This window comes from Elephantulus edwardii, unplaced genomic scaffold, assembly GCF_000299155.1.
Source record: "Elephantulus edwardii isolate Elephantulus edwardi_28Jun2011 unplaced genomic scaffold, EleEdw1.0 scaffold00173, whole genome shotgun sequence".
Lineage (NCBI taxonomy): Eukaryota > Metazoa > Chordata > Mammalia > Macroscelidea > Macroscelididae > Elephantulus > Elephantulus edwardii.
The window spans coordinates 4390504-4403833 of NW_006399923.1; positions in this window are offsets into that span (position 1 = coordinate 4390504).

Below are 13330 nucleotides of genomic sequence, written 5' to 3' on the forward strand. Positions count from 1 at the left end.
GTGCCAAGGCTGTTGACTGTGGAGCCAAGCAAACTAAAGCTGTGTACAATCTCAATCTCTTCACCATCCATCCTGATGCTGCCAATTGGTCCAGTGGTAGAGGTAGGTAATTTTGCAATAAGGGAGTAAAAATATGTGAACTGGAGGAGGAGGAAGGGAGGGCATATGGTAAAACATGCAACAATGAATGAATGAAAATCTAAATTCTCTGTTAATGTTTGTTAAAATCACAATTAAAATAAAATTTTATTTTTAAAACATGGAAACTATTGTTACTATTTATTGGTCTAGATATAGATTTCAGATGAGCACAATTAATGCTCACAATTAAGAGTGGAATTCTCACTCTGTAGCCATAATTTGTTGTGATCCACACAGACAGAATACATTTGTGTAGTCATTAAAACACAAATAGACATTCTTCTGTTATTCTCTGCTTTCAGCCAAGATCGATCCATTATAAGCAGTGCTTTCCCTGGTGCCATGTCCTCTTCCAAACTCAGCTTGAACTTTAGGTAATTCTATGACTTTGTTCTATTTTAGGCACTTGTGGATGATATCCATTTAATTGTGCTCACATGAAACCTAAACCTAGACCAAGAAGCTGTTGTGAAAATAGAACAAGGTAATACTATTGTTTTTGTGTACTGTTGAGTCAGAAATGACCCATAGCTGATCCTCCAGGAGATTTTCAGAGGAGTTAATCATACTGAAGGATAGCATAGCAACTGGTGGATATGAGCCACGTGCCTTAGGGATTTCAGCACAGCTTCTTATCATTAGGCCATAAGAATCCCCTAATGGAACACTACATGACTTAAAATTTTAAAAGCTATGCTTCAGTTATATTTTCTCTCCACATCTATTCAATTTGTATGCTAAAGAAATCATTTTAGAAGCTGTAGTCTATGAAGTAGAATGTGGCATTAGGATCAAAGAAAGAATCCTCGACAACCTGTATTATGCAGATGGAACAAACTTGCTTGCTGAAAGTCAGGAGGACTTTAAGTTCTTGCTGCAGAAGATAAAAAAAAAAAAAAAAAAACCCAAACAGTGTTGTGTCTGTTTACCATCCAAATGTGTGAAAAGTCAATCATTTTCCCCATTTTTTAATTGGGTTATTATTCTTGCCAGTTTTTATTTGTTTGGTTGTTTTTGTCCATCGCCCCCCCCCACACACACACACCACCCCCTCTAGTCATTAGGTTTTCTTTTCACCAAGTTGGGAAAAGGTATTCATTAGCACAGGGACTTAATCTTTAAAAAGCCCCATTCATTAATTTTGTCCTCTCCAGATTGTGCATTTCTGGCTGTATTTGTCAGCCACTTTAGATTACAGCTTAAGCCCAGTTTGTCTCTGTGAACTTGACCGTTTCGGGCTTTAATCCCACATCTCTGATCCATTTTAAATTTACTTTTGTGAATGGTATCAGGTGAGGATCCTGCTTCAGCTTTCTGCAGGGAGGAGTCTAGGATTGCCAGTACAATTTGTTGAAGAGGTTATAGATAGATGGAAACTCTCATACTTTTGGTAGGATTGTAAAATGGTACAACCACTCTGGAAGACAATTTGGCATTTCCTAAAAACATTGAGCATAGAAACTCCATATGACATAGCTATTCCACTAACAGGAATATATCTCAAGAAAATTAGAACTTAGACACAAATGGAGATTTGTACCCCAGTGTTTATAGCAGCATTAATCACTGTCACAAGGAAATGGAAACAGCCTAAATGTTCAGCCACAATTCAATGGTTTGAGAAACTGTGGTATATTCATACAATGGAATGATACGCAACAGTCAGGAACAAGGAATTTGAAAAATATTACCTCTGATTGCCTAGTGGTAACAAACTGCACTTCAGTCTGTAAGGTGTGAGTTTCAAATCTACCAGCTACTCCACAGAAGGATGGTCAATCTCTTCCAGTGGTATAAATTGCCTCTGAACACTTGTTGGAGAATCAGCTATGAGTCAAATCCTACTTGATGGTACTAAAAAGTAACAATTACATAACTTAGGAGAGACTGGAGAGCACTATACTGAGTGAATTAGCTCAGCTTCACAAGGACAAATACTACATACGATCATTACTATATTTCATTTATTTCTGATCTAATTTTTATAACTTCAAGTTTTTTAGAGGGTGTTGGGTTTTCTTGCTGTTCTTTTTCAATTTGTTGGAGATGTTGGGTTAGAGAATCAATGGTCATTTTTTTTCTGTCTTTTGATTTGTTTACTTACTGCTATTGTTTGCTTATTGTTATGTCATCTTGTTCTATTGACGCTTTAAACATTATGTAGTGATCTGCCTTGTCCTTTGTGATGGTTTTTGCATTGAAATATATTTTATCAGAGATTAATATCCCTACTCCCGCTTTTTTTTTTTTTGGTTGCCATTTGCTTGGTATATTTTTCCCACCCTTTTATTTTTAGTCTTTCTTTATCTTCATTTTTCAGGTATGTCTCTTGTGGACAACATATTGATGAATTTTGGTTTTTTATCCAAACTGCTACTCTTTTCCTCTTCAGTGGTGCATTTAAACCATTCACATTCGGTGTGATTATTGAGAGGCAAAGTTATACTGCTATCATTTTATTGGGTTGTTTTTGGTGGTGTTGCTAGTTACTTTGTTCCATCCTGCTTTCTGAGGCACTTCTGTAAGGAGGATATCTCTCAGCGTTTCCTGCAATGCTGATCTTGTTTTTACAAACTCCCTTAGGTTCCGTTTTTCTGGAAATACCTTCATTTCTCCTTCATATTTGATTGTACAGTATTCTTGGTTGACAGTTATGTTCTTTCAGTGTTTTATCTAAGTCATTCCACAGTTTTCTTCCTTGCATAGTTTCTGCAGAGAAATCTGCATTTTATCTTATCTGCTTTCATAGAACAAGGAGTTGGTTTTTTGAATAGGTCAAGAAAATTGACGAACCACTAGCAAGACTGACAAAAGAAAAGAAGGTAAAGTCACAAATAATGCAAATAAAAGATAAAACAGGCAAAAACAGAACCAACTAAAACAAAAAGGCTAACAATGGTATATTATGAAAAATTATACTCAAATGTATATGAGAACCCAGAGGAAATGGACAAATACTTAGAAATGCACAATCTACCTAAACTGAAACAAACCAAAATTGAACACTTAAACAGATCCTTTACAAAAGAAGAAATTGAAAAGGTAATAAAACAAATTCCAGCCAAAAAAAAAAGCCCTGGATCAGATGATGTTACAAGTGAATTTTATCAAATATTCAGAGATGACCAGTCACCAATTCTACTTGAACTGTTTCCGTAAATAGAAAAATATGGAATTCTCCAAGACTCAACTATAAGCAAACATATCCTTGATAACAAAACCAGGAAAGAATACCACTAAAATAGAAAACTATAGGCCAATATCTCTTATGAACATAGATGCAAAAATCCTGAATAAAATCCTGGCCAATAAAATCCAATAATACATTAAAAAAAAAAAAGACTCAACATGACCAAGAGGGATTTATAGCAGGTTTGCATGGATGATTTAAAAGAAGAAAAAATTAGAATAAGATAAAAAATTTTTAAAAAATGAAATGGGGAGAGGAGGGAGGAAAAGTGCATTATCAATGAAAGAATAGGGGCACATCTTTTTCTTGTAAACTTTCACTAAAATCACAATTAAATAATAATATAAAAAAGAAAAAATAAGAAAAATAATTAATGTAACTCATCATATAAACAAAGCAAAGAACAAGAACCACATGATCCTATCAATTGATGCAGAAATGGCCTTTAACCATTACATGGTTAAAACACTCAACAAAATAGGATTAGAGGGCAATTTCTTCAGCATATTAAAAAGCATATATGCAAACCAGAGAGACAACATTATTCTCGATGGAAAGAGATTAAAGGCATTCCCTTTAAGAACAGGAACTAGGCAAAGATGTCCACTATCACCTCTCTTATTCAATATTCTGTTAGAAGTCTTAGTGATAGCAATAAAACAAGAAAAAGGAAATAAGGGGCATCCAAATTGGCAAAGAGGAGGTAAAATTATCTCTATATGCAGATGATATGATAGAATAATTAGAAAACTCCTAGAATTCAGCAAGAAAACTACTGGACATAGTTCACCAACTCAGCAAAGTTGTAAGACGCATGGTCAACATCCAAAAATCAGTTGGCTTTCTCTACAGGGACATTGAGAATAAAGAACTGGACCTAAGAAAAAGAATACCCTTCACCATAATCAATCACAAGAATACATACTTGTGAGTATATCTAACCAGATGCACAAAGGATCTAGTCAACAAAAATTACAAATCATTTCTACAAGAAACAAAAAAAGACTTGGAGAATTTGAAGAATATTCCTTTCTCATGGATAGGAAGACTCAATATCGTGAAAGTGACAGTATTGCAAATGATAATTTACACTTTCAATGTAATCCCAATAAAAATACCAATCACATTTTTAACAAAATGGAAAAGACAATCTCTAGTTTCATTTGGAATGACAAAGCACTCCTTAAGGGGAAAAAAGTAGAAGGCATTTCACCTCTGATTTCAAATCCTACTACACTGCCATTGTGTTCAAGACAGTGTGGTAATGATACAACGACAGACATATAGATCAATGGAATAGAAATGAGAATCCAGAAATTAGCCCATCTCCTTATAGTCAATTAAGTTTTGACAAGGAGATGAAATCCGTTAAGTGGGCAAACAACAACCTACTTAACAAGTGATGTTGGCAAAATTGGAAAACTAATTAAAGGACACTCAAACAAGACTCACACCTTACTCCATACACAAAAACCAACTTAAAGTGGATCATGGATCTAGAACTAAAACTAAAGACTATACATTTCATTAAAGAAAAGCTTGGAATAACTCTAGAAGTCTTAATCCACAACATAAACAGTCTTCCAAGTATCTTGAAAAATCTATAACCAGTAGAGGATAAAATAGATGAGTGGGTCCTTCTAAGAATCAAATCCCTATGCACATCCAAAAACTTCTCCAACAGGATAAAAAGGGAAGCCACAGATTTGGAAAAAAAATTTGGTAATAACATGTCAGATAAGGGATTTATATGTAGAATTTATAAAATACTCCAGCACCACAACAAGATAAGGTAAACAAACCAATTGAATAATGGGCACAGGAGATGAACAGACATTTCACCAAAGTAGACATTCAGATGGCAAAAAAACACATGAAGAAATATTAAAATCCCTAGGTCTAAGAGAATGCAAATCAAAACAACTATGAGATATTATCTCACCCCACTAAGAACTGTAAAATTTGACAGAAAAACAAAGAACAAATGCTGGTGAGGTTGTTGAGAAAGTGGAACCCCTATTAACTGTTGGCGAGAGTGCAAAATGGTACAACCAGTATGGAAGGTAGTATAACACTTTCTTAAAAGTTGCAAATAGAAATACCATTTGACCCAGCAATTCTCCTACTTGGAATAAACCCCAAAGAAACCATAACCACCACCCAAGCAGATATACGCACACCCATGTTTGTTGAGGTTTTGTTCACAATAGCAAAGACTTAAAAAATAGCTAAATTCCCATCAAGCAAATGGATAGAGAAACTCTGGTATATTCACACAACGAAATACTATGCCGCACTGAAAAACAAGGAATTCATGGGTGACCCTGGAGGACATTATGCTGTGTGAAATATCTCAGTCACAAAAGGACAAAGACTGCACTGTTGTAAAATAGGACTAACATTGGGGTTGGGAGAAGACTGAGAAAGATGAGATAAATTATGTATACTGCATTGAAATAGATGAGGCAGAGAACTGCTTAAAAGGGATATGTTGTTGTTGTTGTTATGTGCTGTCGAGTCGTTTGCCACTCATAGCGACCATATGTACAACAGCCCTAAACCTTTCTCTATCCTCTGCCAATTGCATGGCCTCTGACACACCCATACCGATTACCCTAGTCACTGAATCAATCCACCTCATAGAGGGTCTTCCCCTCCTGCGCTGTCCCTCCACCCTACCCAGCATGATGTCCCTCTCCAAAGACCTGTCTCTCCTTACAACATGTCCAAAGTATGTCAGAAGAAGCCCCAAAATCCTTGCCTCCAAGGAGCAGCCTGGTTTAACCCTCTCTAGAATGAATCTGTTTGTTTTCTTGGCAGTCCATGGTACATTCAATACTCTTCTCCAGCACCACAGCTCAAAGGCGTCAATTCTCCTTCTATCCTCCCTAGTCATTGTCCAAATTGGGCTTATTTTTCTAGGAAAGATTACAAGTGATTGCAAAAACCATGGCCTGTATCAGGCGGACCTTAGTCTCCAGAGAGACACCGTTGCTCTTGAGTTCTTTAGAGAGGTCCCTAACAGCAGACTTTCCCATTGCAATATGTTTCTTTTATTTCCTGGCTGTTGGTGCCAAGAGTGTTGACCCTGGAGCCAAGCAAACTAAAGCTGTGAACAATCTCAATCTCTTCGCCATCCATCTTGATGCTACCGATTGGTCCAGTGGTGAGAATCTTTGTCTTCTTGACATTGAGCCTCAATCCATACTGAAGGCTGCAGTCGTTGACCCTCTGCAGTAAGGTCCTCCTCAGTTTCAGCGAGCAGGGTTGTGTCATCTGCATAACGCAGATTCTTGATAGATCGTCCACCAATCCTAACACCACGCTTCTCCTCATAGAGCCCAGCATCTCGGATAATCTGCTCTGCATACAGGTTGAAAAGGTATGGAGACAGGACACATCCCTTGTGCACACCCTTTCGAATTTTGAACCAGGCAGTGTTGCCCTGCTCTGTATGATTAGGTATTATTGTCATGACAGGAGTTCAAAACAAAGGCTTTATTGTAGAGTAGACTTGTGGGGAGGGAGTGTATTACAATGAGATAATTTTTCTTTTACTTTTCGAGGAGAAGAAGGAACTGGGGAGAGGAGTGAGTAAGGAGAAAAGTGCAACAATGAATGGAAATCCAAAGTCTCTGTAAACGTTCATGAAAATTAAAAATAATAATAAAATGACATAAGAATAACTAGAAAAAGGTAGAGGATAATCCAAGGAGGAAGGGGTAGAACAGAAGGATGAGTATGGATAGGTGCTAAATCACACGGTTCCACAATTTGGTGGTGGAGGGAGGTAGTAAAGGAAATTGGAAAATTCCAGCCTGGATCTTAAAGACAGGGAGGGTTATGATGGGCATAGACCAATGGTGATTAATTTTATAAAACATAAAGTATGTCAATGATTGGATGTGAAACAGAATGTATATGAAATTTGTAAGCAAACAAACATAAAATAAGAAATTTTAAAAATACAACCTTCAGTATGGATTACATCTTAAAGTCAAGAAAACAAAAAAGATCACCACTGGACTGATATGTAACCTCAGGAAAATGGAATAACCTTGGTATCCACACATAGCAGATGAGGCATAATACAATGGGAACACCTGCAGTCAAAGACCTATCCAAATTACTGTGATTGAAGTAATAAGTAAAGTGGACATTAGCAATTTGAATGTTAAGCTACACTGATTTAGGTCATGATCTTTTCAATCACTTGGTATATATCTGAGAGGGGGATGTTGATTAAGGATGAGAGAAGAATTGATGCCTTTGAGCTGTGGTTAGCCCATGGAATGCCAAAAGAACAAAAAAAGATAAGTGTTGGAGGCATTTCAGCCAAAAAATGCCCTGTACAGGCAACGATGATACAGCTTCATTTCAAGTTGTTGTTATGTGCCTTCGTGTCATTTGCAACTCATAACGATGCTATGTACAAGAGCTCTAAACGCTGATCTATCCTGTGCCAACCTAGCCATCTCAAACACACTTATTCCCACCACTCCAGTCACAGAATCGATCCATCTCATCAAAGGTCTTATTCTCCTTCACCACCCCTCCACTTGATGTCAAACATGATGTCCCTCTCCAAGGACCAGTCCCTCCTTGCAACATGCCCAAAGTACGTCAGACCAAGCTTCAAAATCTTTTGACTCCAAGGAGCATTCTGACTTCACCCTCTCCAGGACAAACCTATTTGTTCTCCTGGCAGTCCTTGGTATATTCAACACTCTTCTCCAGCACCACAGCTCAAAGGCATCAATTCTCTTTCTATCAACCCTATTCACTGTGTATTTTGGGCTTATTTTTCTAGGAAAGTCTTTTCTTTGGAAAGGAATATCATGCTTGGAAATAGTGGAGTGTCAGAAAAAGAGGAAGATCTTCAGCCAAATGGATTGAAACAGTGACTGTAGCAATAGGCTTAGGTCAGAAATTAGGATAATGGCATAGGATGGGACAGAGTTTAAATTTGTTCATAGGTTTACTACATGTTGTAGTAGACTTGACGACACCTAACAATAACAAATTTATATTATTAAAACATTGTGCTAAATAATCTTAAAATTCAGAAAGATCTATGTTTAAATTAAATAATAAGAATTTGAAATGGTAAGTATTAAAATATTATGGTACTCTACAAACAAGTTGTAAATCTTATTTGTAAATAGAATAAAGTTTTTTTTCCTTCTTTTATTATCCCTCAAGAAAATAAAATAATGGTTCTTCACCGTAAACATTTTAGGTAAATAAATTTGTAATTGTGAAATAGTTTTAGTCATCCTTAAGACAATTCCCTAATTAAAAAACAACATTAGTACTAGACATAGCCATTATTAAAATTATTTTGAGAAAGTTACATGTTTTCAATCTAATTCTATGAAAGCTTACAGAAATATATAGCTAAGTATGTTAATTGAAGAAAAAATAAATATGTTTGAAGAGAAAACGTTTTAACAGATTTTCTTTTTAGTGTATAATTGTTTATTAAAAGCCAAATTATTTTGTTATTTGTCTTAACTTTATTTTTATTTTACTAATTTTAATGAACATTTACAGAGATTTTGGATTTCCATTCATTCATTGATGTACTTTTCTCCCTACCCACCCCTCCCCCCTGTTTGCTCTTCTCTTTGAAACGTAAAACAAAAATTCCTTCATTAGTATACAATCCCTCCCACCCCTTCAATCGCCACCACCCCAAATACACTCCACTATACAACCGTCATTCTGGACTCTTGTGATAACCATAATACGCTATCACACATCACTGTTAAACTGTTCTCTCCCTCATCTGTTTCAATGCAGTATAAATAATTTATCCAGTTTTCCTCAGTCTTACCCCAACCATGATATCAGTCCCATTCTACAACAGTGGCACTATGCAGTATTTGCCTTTTTGTGACTAAAATATTTCACTCAGCATAATGTCCTCCAGGATCACCCATTTTAAATAATACTTCATGAGTTCCTTGTTTTTCAATGTAGTGTAGTATTCCATTGTGTGAATATACCACAGCTTCTCTATCCATTCATTGTTGATGGGCACTTAGGTACTATTGTGAACAAAGCCACAATGAACATGGGTGTGCATATATCTGCTTGGATGTCAGTTATGGTCTCTTTAGGGTACATTCCAAGTATTGGAATTGTTGGGTCAATTGGTATCTCTATTTGCAATTTTTTGAGAAAGCGCCACACCGCCTTCCGCAATGGTTGCACCATTTTACACTCCCAACAACAGTGAATAAGTGTTACAGTTTCTCCACAACCTCGCCAGCATTTGTTGCTTGCTGTTCTGTTAAATTTTACTATTCTTACTGAGGTGAGATGGTATCTCATAGTTGTTTTGATTTACATCTGTCTTTGAGCCAAGGATTTGAACATTTCTTCATGTGCTTGTTGACTATATGACTAACTAGGAAATAAATGTGAAACTTGAATATTGGATTTTTTTTTTCTTCTCTCAAAGATTTTCTTGGGAAATGTGATAGAGCTTTCCCTATAACCATAATTAATTGGGAAAACAAACAAAAAACACTCTTTTTAGAAGTTAAAAAGTACAACACTACTCTAAAACCATAAATTCAGAAAAGAAAAGCTTTTTTTTTCTTACAAATTTGTATGCCATCCAACTAACTCTATAGGATGTTCATTTATACACAGAATTTTCTTAAACACTATGACTGAAAGGAAGGGATTTTGTTTTAACTTACTTTCTTATTACTAGACATATATTGTGTACCACTTATCTTGGAATCAGAATTGACCTATAGCTGAGCTTCTAGTGGATTTTTCAAAATCACAGAAGATCTGTTCTATGGAGCAGCTTAAGGACTCATACCTTGTATTTTTGGGTTAACAACACAACTTCTTACTACCAAGCCACCAGAGTTCCTAATTGGCATTTGGTAACCTCAAAAAATAGTATTGTAGGTTGAGTGGGCTAAAGGAAAATGGGAAGGATGTTTTGTGAAAAATAAGAAATTCAAAGTTTATAAATAAATCAAAGTAATAAAAAAATTTTAAAATGAACTTGTAAAACTAATATTATAAAATAGTAGTTAAAACACAAACACAGTTTTGACAGAATGAGGAAATAATATATATAATTGTCAATACAAACATGAACAGTACTATACATCTAGAGGAATGGCACAGACTCAAGCTCATTTCTGTAGGTCAATTCTTATTTGTAGCTTTTTACACCTAAGTTCCGCCACTATGCTTACTGGTCATTCAATTGTATAATAATTTGAATATAGTATATGTATTGGTCTTCCTGAGATGACAGTTTTGAAAGGTAGAATTAACTTATTGATTGATTAACTTCTGTTGATTGACACTCCAGTGGGTTTCTGAAGCTATAAATCATACAGAAGGACAGTCCCCATCTTTGTTCCATAAAGTTATGGGTGGATTCAAAGTACCATAAGGGCAAATCCTTTGGGTTAGCAGTGCAACTCTTTATGGATTATTACTTACAAATATAGAAAATTATGAGAAGATGTTGAGAAAAACATAATTGATGATAGCTTTGTAAAATTTTGCCATGTGAACTTTGTCATTCTACATTTAACCATTGCTGTAATTGTTTTTCTCTTAGAAAATAAGAAATTAAAAAAATTTAAAAAAAATAAAATATGAAATATTGAACACAATCCTGTGTTAGAATGTTGTTGTTGTTGTTATGCGCCATTGAGTCACTTGCGACTCCTACCCACCCTATGTACAAGAGCTCTAAACTCTGCTCTGTCCTGTGCTAATCTCACTGTCTCTGACACACTCATCACGATTGCCCCAGTCGCTGAATCAATCCTTCTCCCAGACGCCCTTCCCCTCCTGAGCCTGCCCTCCACCCTCCCAAGCATGATATCCTTCTCCAATGACCGGTCTCTCCTCACAACATGACCAAAGTATGTCAGACGGATTCTCAGAATCCTTGCCTCCAAGAAGGAGCCCAGTTTAACCCTCTCCAGGGTGAATCTGTTTGTTTACTTAGCAGTCCATGGGACCCTCAATATTCTTCTCCAACACCAAAGCTCAAAAGCATCAATTTTCCTTCTGTCCTCCCTGGTCATTGTCCAGCTCTCTGATGCATAACAAGTGATTGCAAAGACCATGGCCTGTATCAGATGCACCTTATTCTCCAGAGACACACCGTTGCTCTTGAGTACTTTAGAAGGGTCCCTAACAGCAGACTTTCCCATCACTATACGTCTTTTAATTTCCTGGCTGCTGGTGCCAAGAGTGTTGACTGTGGAGCCAAGCAGACTAAAGCTATGAACAGTCTCAATCTCTCCACCATCCATCCTGATGTTGCCAATTGGTCCAGTGGTGAGAATCTTTGTCTTCTTGACATTGAGCCTCAATCCATATTGAAGGCTGAAGTCCTTGACCCTCTGCAGCAAGTGCTTCAGGTCCTCTTCAGTTTCAGCAAGCAGGGTTGTGTCAACTGCATAACGCAGATTGTTGATAGATCTTCCACCAATCCTGATACCACATTTCTCCTCATGGAGCCCAACATCCCAGATTTTCTGTTCTGTATACATGTTGAAAAGGTATGGAGACAGGACACATCCCTGGTGTATGCTCTTCCAAATTTTGAACCATGCAGTGTTGCCCTGCTCTGTTCTGACAACTGTCTCTTTGTCCAAGTATACATTTCGCATTAGCACAATCAAGTGTTCTGGGATTCCCATTCTTCTCAGAGTCAGCCACAGGTTGTTATGGTCCACACAGTCAAACACCTTTGCATAATCAATGAAGCACAGATAGACATTCCTCTGGTACTCCCTGCTTTCAGCCAATATCCATCTGACATTAGCTACAATATCCCTAGTACCACCACAGCTTCTAATCCCAGCCTGGACTTCTGGCAGTTCTCTGCTGATGTGCTGTTCCAGTCATTTTTGGATAATCTTCAGTAGAATCTTACTTGCATGTGAAATCAACGATGTTGTTCTATACCTTCCACACTCTGTTGGGTCACCTTTCTTTGGAATGGGAACAAATATAGATCTCGTCCAGAGTGAGTTGGCCAAGGGTTGTTCTCTAGATTTCTTGACACAACTTGGTGAGCACATCCAGGGCAGCTTCTGTTAACTGAAATATGTCAATTGGTATACATCTATTCCTGGGGAATCATTTTTTGCTATTTCTTTCAAAGCAGCTTGAACTTCTTCCTTCATCAGCATAGGCTCTTGCTCATATGTTTTTTCATTAAATTCTTCTGTGTCTGCCTATTCCTTTCGATACAATGACTCACTACATTCTTTTCATCTTCTTTTGATATCTCCTGGATCATTTATTTTATCCTTAATTATAGCAACTCGAGGTTTGACTTTGTTCTTCAGTTCCTTGAGCTTAAGAAATGCAGAGCGAGTTCGGCCTTTTTGGTTTTCTGACTCCAACTCCTTCCACATTTCACTGTAATATTTTACTTTGTCATCCTCCGCTGCGTTTTGAAATCTTCTGTTCAACCCTTTAGTATCTTGAATTCTTTCTTGTGCTTTGGCTTCTCTGCACTCCAGTGCATTGAAACTTAGAGTTGGAACTGAGCTATGTATGATTAAAATATCAAAAAATGTGCTGGGATTGGGTCAGAATTAACTGAAAGCTGGTCCTTCAGCTGGTTTAAATGAAAAATATCAACTTAGGTAATCAGTGCTACTCCCTGATCACTGTATAGATGTACTGTTAATATTTAAAGTTAAGAATAAAGTGAATATTAACATTCAATAAGAAATGAAAGTTGAAATTCTTACAGATGCTATAATCATATAATAGAATCCATATTATACTTTCCGGAAATGCTCGGTACCTTGGAAAAACGCCTCTTGGTCTCTTATTTGGGCTGGAATTCCTTGTGCCTGCCCTCAAGTCTCCCTTCTGCCCAGGAGCGAAGGGAAACATAATCCACTCAGGAGTTCTACAGGACACAGCACCTTCCCTCGGAGACAGCTCAACTAAACTCAAGAGACACTGGTCAAAAGGAAAATGTCA